Here is a 12,609-nt window from a genome sequence, read left to right on the forward strand (position 1 = left end):
GTTTCTTGTTTGTCTGTCTCTTTTCCCTCCCTCTCTCTACCCCTCTCTCCCTCTCTTTTTCCTTTTGCTCATTTGTTTTGTTTCCACATATGAGTGAAGTCATATGGTATTATGGTATATGAAGTCATACGGCATTTGTCTTTCTCTGATTTAGCATTATACTCTATAGCTCCATCCATGTTGTTGTAAATGGTAAGATTTCATTCTTTTTTATGGCTGAATGATATTCCATTGTGTGTGTGTACACCTATATATACATATGTATATACTACATTTTCTTTATCGCTTCATCTATGAATAGACACTTGGGCTGCTTCCATAATTTGGCTATTGTAAATAATGCTGCTGTAAACATAAGGGTGCATGTATCTGAAAGGTCCTCTGCTTTTAGAGACTCACATGATTGCACTACACCCACAGGTAATTCAGGATGATCTCCCCATCTCAAGATCTTGAACCTTAATCACATCTGCGAAGTCCTTTTTTGCCATGTAAAGTGACATTTTACAGACTCTAGAGATTAGGGCATGAATGATCCTTTTAGCGGCGCCATTATTTTGTCTACAACAGGGCCCCTCTATCTTCCTGCTGAGCCTAGTAAAGAGTCCTGGTGTGGGGGCAGGAGGGCTGTGGAGTGTAGCTTCAGGGTTGTGGTACCTGGTTCCTGTGTAATTCACTTGGACTCAGGCTTCAGTTCTGTACCTTCAGATCTTCTGTGGGACTCAGTGGAGGCTGGGGACAGGCTCAGCCCTCAGTCTCCTCTCTGAAAAAGGAATAAGATGCTCCTAATATTCTGTGGACCAGAATAGTCCACTACATGAGTAGGGATCTCAGGCATTATTTGAAGAAATACATTAATTGAATCATTGGAATACTCTTGTATGTCCTACTAAGAATGTTGTACTAGTTTTTTAATATTTCTTTATTTTAATGAAGCTTCAAAAATACTTCACATTTAGACCTTTGAAAGACAATAGTTCTGGCCGTTTGTTTTTTGTCTGGAGCCAGAATTTCGTCTGGTTTATAGTTCAAGTTTGCTTTGGGGTGTGTTTCTTGTTCTTACTGTCAGTTCTCAGTTTCAGTTAGTTTCAGAAACTCCTATATAGAGAGGTAAGAATGTTTTTCATCTTGCTAATATTTTATCTCCATTCTATATAGGGGTAGGCTAATGTTCCCATTTAGTATTGAGTAAGTTAAGAACTATTTAATTTCATCTTTACTCATGTGTTAATTAATTTAAAAAGCATTTGAATCTTCACAAGTTAAAATTGTTCTCTTAAGAATAATTATCTTTTCAGTTATGATACAAACATTGAGTGATCTGCAGAAGCAAGTTAGAGTTTTTCATAAATCATGATAAACGTAGTGAGGATTACTGCTTGGATTTTGTATTATCCCAGTCAGTTAAGTTTCAGCACTACTTTTAATTAATGTTAGTAGATCCATCAGCTCCAGAAATAATCTGTGATATCAGATTTAACTGACCTAAATTCCAAAGTAGGTCAGTGGGTCAGTAGGTTATTAGGTTAGAAAAAGATCTATTGTAGTTTCCATTTCTTAAACCCAAGTTCCTGAGTTAATCATTTAAAACTAATAATTTAAAGATTATTGATATTTAGTTGAAATTACAAGTTTTTTCTTTAAACTATGGCAACAGTGCATAGGAAAATAGCCCCTGTTGCTCCTATTTTTTAACAATAACATGTTATTTTGTTACTCATACTTTGTTTTCTGGAGTGGATAAACATGTAATTTATGTTCCTGAAGTATCAGGGCTCTAATGTTGGACAATTAAAAAGAAAAGGCAGCACTTCAGTTTTTCTAATTATAATAATCATGCATGCTCATGCAAGAAATTTTAGAATGTAATAAAGAAGAATATTAAAAATTCATAAGCTACTTAACTACAGTTTTACTTTTGGCTTATTTCAATTTATATTTGATATATCTTGGTGCCACTGTTACTGCTATTAGATGCTTAAATTCTTTCTAACTTTACACAGATTTTGCACAGTAGTGCATTGAATACAGAATTTGGCTACACCTTTGATTGTTCCCTTTTTTCTCAAAGTAAAATTACTGGGTCAAAGGGTATAAATATTTTCAGGCTATTGATACATCTCACTAAACTTTTTCTCATCAAACTTTAAGGAAGGGGTTTCCAGTTTACTCTCTTAAAGCAGTACTCAGTGTCTGTTTTCATATCTCCTTCACCAAAGGTATCAAATTCTTTTGTTATTAAATACAATGGACATTTTAGAATCATTGTCTCATGTGCACTGCAATATTAACATTGTCAAATTGTAAAAACATTCTTTTCCTTTAATTTTAGGGATAGTAATCCTTCTTGGCGTTCTTCTGTCTCTTTGATCCTTTGCCATCTCATCTAATTAATAATATTAGCACTAATCATATTTAAAATTCATTTGCTCAGAGTCCACAGTCTGTCATGGTTCGTCTTCCCATCCAATTTCCCCCAACTCTGAGAAACAAACTGAGGGTTTTGGAGGAGACTGGGGTGGGATGTTGGGTGAGTCTCGTGGTGGGTATTATGGAGGGCATGTATTGCATGGTGTACTGGGTGTGGTGCATAAACAATGAATTCTGGAAAGCTGAAAAGAAATTTAAAAAAAATAAAAAAAATAAAATTCATTTGCTGTTTTCTATGTGCTGTCCCAAACATGGAACATATTTAATCCTCAGAACAATGGCATGTACCTACTGTCATATCTCCATTTTAAAAATGAAAAAAAAAAAATGATGCATAGAGATGAACTGACTAGTCTGAGACCCAGAGCTAATAAAGGGACTGAGCTATAATACATACCCAAGAAATCTGTTTTCAGAGCCCATCTCTTTTTTTATTTGTTTGATTCTTATTTAAATTAAAGATTATTTATTTACTTATTTATTTGACAGAGATCACAAGTAGGCAGAGAGGCAGGCAGAGAGAGGGGGGAAACAGGCTCCCCGCTGAGCAGAGAGCCTAACTCAGGGCTCGATCCCAGGACCCTGCGATTATGACCTGAAACAAAGGCAGAGGCTTAACCCACTGAGCCACCCAAGTGCCTCTGATTCTTATTTAAATTACTTAAAAATTTTATTTTATTGAAGTATAGTTTACACACTGTGTTACATGAATTTCAGATGTACAGCATCGTGATGGACAGTTCTATACATTATGCTGTGCTCACCAAAAGAGTAACTACCATTTGTCACCATACAGCACTGTGACAACACCATTGACTGTATTCTCTGTGCTATGCCTTTTATACCCATGACTTAAATTCATTTTGTAACTGGAAGCCTGTATCTTCTACTCCCCTTCCCCTATTTTGCACATCCTTTGATGGGCACCTCTACCTCTGGCAACTACTAGTTTGTTCTTTGTATTTATGGGTCTGTTTCTGTTTTTTTTATTTGTTCATTTGTTTTTTAAGCTTCCATATATGTAAGTGAAATCATATGGTATTTGTCTGCTTATTTCACTTAGGTTAATGCCCTTTTGGTCCATCCATATTGTCACAGATAGCAACATCTTTCTTATGGCTGAGTAATATTCCATTTCCCAGTACCATCTATTGAAGACACTGTCTATATTCTCTCCTCCTTTGTTGTAGATTAATTAACCATATATGCATGGGTTTTTTGCTTTTTTTTTTTTTTCTGTGTTCTCCATTCTGTTTCATTGATCTCTTTGTCCATCTTTGTGCTGGTATCATATTGTTTGGATAACTATAGTTTTATTGTATATCTTGAAATCTCTGATAATGATATTTCCAGCTTTGTTCTTTTCTCAAGATTGCTCTGGCTATTTGGAGTCTTTTGTGGTTCCAGGAACGTGCCAACATGTAGTTGGCATCATTTGTTCTAATTCTGTGAAAAATACCACTGATAATTTTGATGGGTATTAAACTGAATCTCTGGATTCAGTTTAGGGGTAGTATGGATATTTTAACAATATTAATTCTTCCAGTCCATGATCATGGAATATCACTCTGTTTGTGTCATCTTCAGTTTTTTTCATTAATGTTTTATAGTTTTCAAAGTGTAGGCAGAGCTCATTTCTTTAAGTTCCTTGCTCTGCCTCCTTCCCATTTGATTAATCTTCTGGTTTCTGAAATATGAATTTTTTATCCAGTGTCAGCCTTAGCCTTTCTTATATGTTTTTCTTAGAATATCCCATCAGTGTCTTTAATTTACATATTTATTTTGATGGTTCCTGATTTACATCTTCATCCAGTTCTATCTTGAATGCCAAGCTCACTTCTAACCATCCACTGGATGTTTTTCCTCTTGCATATCCCTTAGGTATCTCAAACACAACATGTATAAAACTGAATCCATCATCTGAAATATATGTGAGGTATCTGTAACATAGTGATTAAGAACATAGTTCAAGCTGAATTATCTACATTCATATCTTAGCTTTATTGCTTAGTTTACCTATAGTCTTTGTTTTTTAGCTTCCTCATCAGTAAAATGGAGCTAGTAATAGAGTTTACCTCATATGATTATTGAGAGTATTAAATGAGAGAAGACTGAGGAATGAGGGGCACACAATAAATGTTCAATAAATAGTAGCCACTGCTTTCAGTGTCATTAGTTCTCGTTTTCCTCCAGCTTATTCTTCCTGTGTTTCCTATCCAACCCGTAGATATGTCCAAGCCAAAATTTGGATGATATTCTCAACTGCTTCCTGAAACGCACTTCTGATTATTAATCACCAGGTTCTGTGTAGTTATCTTAATATATTTATTAAAATTCTTTTTTTTTTTGTTTTGTTTTAAAGATTTAACTATTTATTTGAGAGAGCGAGAGCGAGTGTGTGCAAGTGGGGGCTGGGGCAGAGGGAGAGAGACAAGTAGACTCTCCAATGAGTGAGGAGCCTGATGAAGGGCTCAGTCCTAGGACACTGAAATCATGACCTAAGTTGAAGTCAGACGCTAACTGACTGAGCCATTCAGGTGCCCCATTTATTGAAATTCTTTAATTTATATGACCCCTGCCTCATTATTTTGCCTAAACTATTATAATAACCTACTTCTCTTAGTCTCCCTAACTCTAGTCTTGCCTTTCTCATTTCATTCTCTATATTGTAGCCAGAATGATACTTTAAAAGAACAAATCTATTAATTTCACTTCCCTGCTTAAAGTTACTTCAGTGTTTTCATGTTGCCATTGAGGGGCAGGTGATTTTTTTTTTTAAAACTTCATGTGACCTTTCATTATATACATACCTCATCATTCTTATCTCTTACCCCCAGTTTTTACCCCACCCTGTGCCTAGGTTTTTGCTCTGATCATACTGAACTACTTAGAGTACCCTAAAATTGTAGTTATTACTTATGTCTCCAGACCCTTGCATTTACTGTTCTTTTGGCATCACTGTTCTCTGTCTCTCAGCCTGGTGAATTTTATTCATCCTTCAGATCCCAATTTAGGGATTACTTCTTCCAGCAGGCTTCCTCAACCTTTGTGTTCCTCGTATGTATTCACAGAGCACTTTGTGCATGCCTCTGGGAAGTGCCTCAATTGCAGTTGCTGTGTCTGTTTTGCCACTTTAAAACTACCATAACATAGTGTTGGACACTTGTATTGGTGCTTAGTAAATATTTGCTGAATGATAAATATGTGAAGTATAATTTTTAAGGAGCCACTGATATTTATAACAAGTTTTTAAGTTTCTTTGATTTCTAGCTGGGAATAATTTTACATTTATTAGCCATGTATTTTCTTTGTGCCTCATTTAGTTATACTTTTTGCTCATTTTGGAGTTTGGATTTTATTTTATTTTGTTTCACTTTTTAAATTAGCAATAATTGCGCCTCAGATAAACCTCATTGGCTACGATACTGCCACTGTGCAAAGCTTGTTTTACTTTTTTCAAATAAGTCTCAGTTTTAATAATAGCCTCTACACAGTTGCTACTGAAAATTGAAATAGCACACCAAAAAATTTTATTACAGTTCAGTTTTTGAAAACCAGAAAATCTGGCCTATGCACCCTACCAGTTATGCTCTAACCAAACCACCCAAAGTTTTCTGTGTATTTCTTTTGCACAAGTTACTTAGCTTCCAATTTTTGGTGATAGGTTTTATCTTAATAACTTCAAGCTTCTCAAACACAATGGCCACATTCGAAACCTATTAGTGCTTCCTTAGGTCAAATCAAAATGTGGAAGTATATTGAGGTCATTCAAATGTAAACTATAGGATTCCTCACAAATTACTGGTATCAAGTTAGAAAAGATTAAAAAAAAAAGACAGAGCTTATACCATAGATTATCAAAATATTATATAGTTTGCCCTAACGTAGAGCAGCTTTCCCAAGTTGCTACATAATGATTCTAAAATTGCTAGCAAGAAGGAACAGTACAAGAATAAAGTTTATGTTTACATTGGTTCTGTGTCATAATTATTTTCCATGCTGGTATCCTCAGGAAGATCTTTATGATACAGGCAATAATGATGGCTATATCTAAATCTTTCAACACTTCTGATTCAGCCTGTTTGCTTCCGCTTAGATCTTTTTGAAGTGTGCACTGCTGGTTGTGGTAGCGCTGGTATTCGATCAGTCACATCATCCTTCCATCCTTTCTTTCTGAGCTGTTAACAGGGTCCTTCTCTGCCCCTCCTCCTGCTGCTGCGGCTGCGGTCAGTGAGCCCCTGTGGTTTCTTCTTTCTGTCCTCCCATTGGGGTGGATATTCTCATAGAGGAGAAAGGAGTTGGATCCTAGGGTCGAGTCAATTTACTACGGTTCTTTATTAATACTTCGGAGATAGTTTGAGAGGCAGCTGAGCCTTCCTGGGGATTCTCTTCACTAGGCTTCTGAGATGATTCTGGGGCCCAGATCGGGTAAAGCTGCTTTGGTGAATCCACTGAAAGCCTAGGGCCAGGGGTGGGGGGGATGGATTTTAACATTTTTCTGAGTAACTTCTAAATATCCTTATGTGGTAAAGATATTAACCCTTTGTCATGCTGCAAATGTTTAAGCCTTCTGTGCTTTTTTTTTTTTTTTTCCAAGGGGGAGTTACCATTTGTGTTTATTTTGTTAACAAAATTAGGTATCCCTGAGCATTATATCTTCTATTTTTCACAAGAACCCTTTTAGCTCAGAGTTTTGATGCTTAGTTTGGTTAAGTTATTTTCCAGAGATTTCCATCAATGCCTTTCTAAATTCCGAAGGTCTTGAGTTTTATACTGACTCCTCCAGCATGCTCTTTATTAGCTGCTTTAATTCTGACTGGGGAGCACTATTCCAGAGTGCTTAAAACCAACTAGGACATAGGGATCTGGCTTCTGAATTTTGTTTCATGCACATTTTCGGAACTCAGTCCTTTTGCTCTGGTGCTTTTGAGTCAGACCATTTATTTTTTGATTCCTTCAGTTTTCCAGGGTAATGTTTCATTATAAAAAAAAAATCCCCTTTTCTCAAAAATATATCAGTCTTTTCCTATAAAAAATATCCCTTTTTGTTGCTGTGATACTGCATATACAATATATTCTTTATTTTAAAAAATTTAGAATGGGGTACCTGGGTGGCTCAGTTGGTTGGGCCACTGCCTTTGGTTCACATCATAATCCTGGAGTTGTGGGATCGACTCTTGGCATCGGGCTCCCTGCTCAGTGGGGAGTCTGCTTCTCCCTCTGACTCTTCCTTCTCTCATACTCTCTCTCTCTCATTCTCTGTCAAATAAATAAAATCTTAAAAAATTTAGAATGGGCATTAAGTGGGACTAAAGCAAACTTGAGTGTAAAGTTTTGTACTAATTTTGTGGGAAGGTTGAATTGGTCTCAGTTAATTGAGTTACTCACCAGTGCCAGTTGAGTATTAGTATTTGTCAAATACTCCGACAGGTTCCTCGTAATAGATGAATAAATTATTACTCCTATTTTGAAGGAACTTATGATTTAGAAGGCTATTGTCAATGAGAATGTTATAATGATACTCCACTTTTACAATGAAAAATAGTAAGAACACAGTAATTCCTAATTTTCCTTGTCCATAAAAGAGCATTGATAACTGAAATTGACAGGTTTCTGAAGTTTTCAGCACCAAAAAATTTGAGTAAAATTCACCCTAATTTTCCTTCTTGAAGGCGACAATGAAAACTAAAGTATGCACGCACACAAACACACAGAAAGTAGGGAGACAGTGGGAAAAACCAAGTATGAACCAGCCATGTGAATAGTTGACTCTTTAATAATATTATGTAAAGATGATTATCAGTCACTATTGGGTCATGACCTTTTTTATATTAGCTGATGCAGAGATTTCAGTGAAAATAATTCCTCTATGTTCATTGGTGTTTTTAAAGCAAGCATTTGAACTATTGAGAACTAATTCACAGAAAAACTATTAAATAGTAAATACTGTGGCAGCCTCTGTACAGTTGGTGTTATAAAGCATTAGATCATGTCATTAATTTGTACCATGGTCTATTACAGGAAAAGGCCTAAGAAATTCCTTGTTGTAAATTAGTTACTTCAATTTATAAAGTACCTATAATCTCTAACATAGAGTTTCAACTTCTGTTGATCCTTAAATACTTACTGACTTAAAATGAGTAATTGACAGCCTTAATCTAATCTTGGGTACCTTTATTTTTCTGTAATTTTTTACTGTAATAAAAATTCTAATTGAAAAAAAATTGAGTCTCTCATAAATTTTTTTTATTTTAAAGTTCCTAGGTGAAAATACATTTGTGATATAAACTTTAAAATTATATTATTAAAGTGACACTAACTTTCAGGGTTTAAGAAAATTATTATAAAGGGAAAAAGAAAACAAATACAAAGTCACCACTTTGTCCCAAAAAGCTGAATGATCTAAAAAAACAATTCTTGGATGCATAAAGAAGGGGGGGGGAACACAGGAAAACTTGATTACAGGGCAATCTCCCCAAGATTAGAGTCAGACAGGCAAATATAGGAGGTCATAACTTCCTAGAACAGAGACTTAGGAGCTGAAACCATTTCAGAAACCAGTACAGAACTGGAACTGTAATTCTGGTAATTGTAATTGACAATTTGCTGGAGGTTTACTATGGATAACTTTGACAATTAAAAACTCCAAAGGGACCTAGTCACAGGGGGGGCCTTAGCAGTATCGTGAGATTTATCTCTTAAGAGCTCAACCAGGTTCCCATAGTGAATATCAGAAAAATCTCCTCTTGCTTCCAGCAGGAGTGAGGAAAAAAGAACCATTTTGAAATACACCAGCGCCCTCTTTTCTTAACAAGACCCACTCTCAGGGGAAACTAGTTAATGGAAGTCTAACTGATTTGGAGGAAGGAAAATATCAAATGCCTGCCTACTCTAACCATGTTAGTTTAAGGAGGGAGAAAAAAACCTGACAAACTCTGATGAAGTTCACAGTCCAGGCTTACTAAAAGACTGAGACCTAATCATGGACTATCGAATGCTTCCCCTCCCCCAATGCCCCATCACCACATTACTCATGGCCTGTTTATAGCAGTTCCTTTTACCTAGTGCATCATATCCAGCAATTAAGAAAACATTATAAGGCATACCAAAAGACAAAAAACGCAGTTTGAAGGGACAGAGTGAATATCAGAACCAGACATGGCACAAGGGTGTTGGAGTTACCAGATCAGGAATTTAAAGTAACTATAATTAATGTGCTCAGGGATCTAATAGATAAAATAGTCAGTGTGCAAGAACAGGTGGGCAGTGTAAGTGGAGAGATGGAAATCCTAAGAAAAAAAGTAGATAAGGAGTTAAACACTGTACCAGCAATGACGAATACCTTTGGAGGGCTTATTAGACTGGAGACATGAGTAAAGAATTTCTGAGCTGGAGGATATCTTAGTAGAATCTTCAAAAATGAAAAGCGGGTACTGGGTGGGTCAGTCAGTTAAGTGGCTGCCTTTGGCTCAGGTTACAATCCCTGGGTCCTAAGATCGAGTCCAACATTGGGCTCCCTACTCAGTGGGAAGCCTGCTTCTCCCTCTGCCTCTGCTGCTCCCCCTGCTTGTACTCTCTCTTTGTGTCAAATAAATAAATAAATAAATAAATAAATAAAATCTTGGGGAAAAAAAGAGGACAAGACTGAAAAGAACAGAATATCCAGGGACTGTGGTGTTGGACAACTACAAAAGTAACGTTTAGTGGGAATAGCAGGAGAAAGAGGGAAGTTTTGAAATTATAATGACTGAGAATTTCCCCAAGTTAATGTTAGACCCCAAATCACAGATCCAGGAAGTTTGGAGACCACCAAGAAGGATAAATACCCCCCAAAACAACGCCTAGGTGTATCATTTTCAAACTATGGAAAATCATATAGGAAGAAAAAAATCCTGAAAGATGCCAGAGAAAAAAAAACAGCTTACCTGCAGAAGAACAAAGAATTACATTTGACTTCACCTCAGAACCTGTGCAAGTAAGAAGAAAATAGAGCGAAATATTTAAAGTATCGAGAGAAAAACTCACTAACCTAGAATTGTTTTTTCTGTGAAATTATCATTTTTTAAAAAGACTTTATTTATTTGACGGATAGATATCACAAGTAGAGAGAGAGGAGGAAGCAGGCTCCCTGCCGAGCAGAGAGCCCAATGTGGGGCTCGATCATGACCCAAGCCGAAGGCAGAGCTTTAACCCACTGAGCCACCCAGGCACCCCTCCTGTGAAATTATTTTTGAAAAATGAAGAGGAAATAAAGACTTTCTCAAACAAATTGAGGGAATTTGTTGGTAGTAGACCTCCCTTGCAGGAATTATTAAGTTATTTGACTTGAATGAGTCTCACTTGTCAGTTTTTGCTCTTGTTTCCTTTGTTTTTGGTGTCATATCCAAGATACCATTCCAAATCAAGTGTCCTAAAACTTTCTCTTTTGTTTTCCTCTAGGAGTTTTATAGTTTCAAGTCTTTTTTTTTTAAATTTTTTAATTTTTTATAAACATATATTTTTATCCCCAGGGGTACAGGTCTGTGAATTGCCAGGTTTACATACTTCACAGCACTCACCAAAGCACATACCCTCCCCAATGTCCATAACCCCACCCCCCTTCTCTCAACCCCCCTCCCCCCAGCAACCCTCAGTTTGTTTTGTGAGATTAAGAGTCACTTATGGTTTGTCTCCCTCCCAATCCCATCTTGTTTCATTTATTCTTCTCCTACCCACTTAAGCCCCCATGTTGCATCACCACTTCCTCATATCAGGGAGATCATATGATAGTTGTCTTTCTCTGCTTGACTTATTTTACTAAGCATGATACGCTCTAGTTCCATCCACGTTGTCGCAAATGGCAAGATTTCATTTCTTTTGATGGCTGCATGGTATTCCATTGTGTATATATACCACATCTTCTTTATCCATTCATCTGTTGATGGACATCTAGGTTCTTTCCATAGTTTGGCTATTGTGGACATTGCTGCTATAAACATTCGGGTGCACGTGCTCCTTCAGATCACTACGTTTGTATCCTTACGGTAAATATCCAGTAGTGCAATTGCTGGGTCATAGGGCAGTTCTATTTTCAACATTTTGAGGAACCTCCATGCTGTTTTCCAGAGTGGTTGCACCAGCTTGCATTCCCACCAACAGTGTAGGAGGGTTCCCCTTTCTCCATATCCTCGCCAGCATCTGTCATTTCCTGACTTGTTGATTTTAGCCATTCTGACTGGTGTGAGGTGATATCTCATTGTGGTTTTGATTTGTATTTCCCTGATGCCGAGTGATATGGAGCACTTTTTCATGTGTCTGTTGGCCATCTGGATGTCTTCTTTGTAGAAATGTCTGTTTATGTCCTCTGCCCATTTCTTGATTGGATTATTTGTTTTTTGGGTGTTGAGTTTGCTAAGTTCTTTATAGATTTTGGACACTAGTCCTTTATCTGATATGTCGTTTGCAAATATCTTCTCCCATTCTGTCAGTTGTCTTTTGATTTTGTTAACTGTTTCCTTTGCTGTGCAAAAGCTTTTGATCTTGATGAAATCCCAATAGTTCATTTTTGCCCTTGTTTCCCTTGCCTTTGGAGATGTTCCTAGGAAGATGTTGCTGCGGCTGAGTTCAAAGAGGTTGCTGCCTGTGTTCTCCTCAAGGATTTTGATGGATTCCTTTCTCACATTGAGGTCCTTCATCCATTTTGAGTCTATTTTCGTGTGTGGGGTAAGGAAATGGTCCAATTTCATTTTTCTGCATGTGGCTGTCCAATTTTCCCGACACCATTTATTGAAGAGGCTGTCTTTTTTCCATTGGACATTCTTTCCTGCTTTGTCAAAGATTAGTTGACCATGGAGTTGAGGGTCTATTTCTCTGGGCTCTCTATTCTGTTCCATTGATCTATGTGTCTGTTTTTGTGCCAGTACCATGCTGTCTTGATGATGACAGCTTTGTAATAGAGCTTGAAGTCCGAAATTGTGATGCCACCAACTTTGGCTTTCTTTTTCAATATCCCTTTGGCTATTCGAGGTCTTTTCTGGTTCCATATAAATTTTAGAATTATTTGTTCCATTTCTTTGAAAAAGATGGATGGTACTTTGATAGGAATTGCATTAAATGTGTAGATTGCTTTAGGTAGAATAGACATTTTCACAATATTTATTCTTCCAATCCAGGAGCATGGAACACTTTTCCATTTCTTTG

At 36.7% G+C, this 12,609-nt stretch overlaps 1 protein-coding gene and 1 pseudogene across 7 annotated transcripts in view; one reads left to right on the forward strand and one right to left on the reverse strand.

Moving 5' to 3' along the window:
* The window catches only part of CLOCK (clock circadian regulator), a 146,512-nt gene that overhangs the window by 45,615 nt on the left and 88,288 nt on the right, over nt 1–12,609 (forward strand). The gene's annotated exons all lie outside the window — the stretch shown is intronic.
* Nucleotides 5,789–5,873, reverse strand: LOC122890654 (annotated as a pseudogene).

This window comes from Neovison vison, chromosome 11, assembly GCF_020171115.1.
Source record: "Neovison vison isolate M4711 chromosome 11, ASM_NN_V1, whole genome shotgun sequence".
In the NCBI taxonomy this organism is placed as follows: domain Eukaryota; kingdom Metazoa; phylum Chordata; class Mammalia; order Carnivora; family Mustelidae; genus Neogale; species Neogale vison.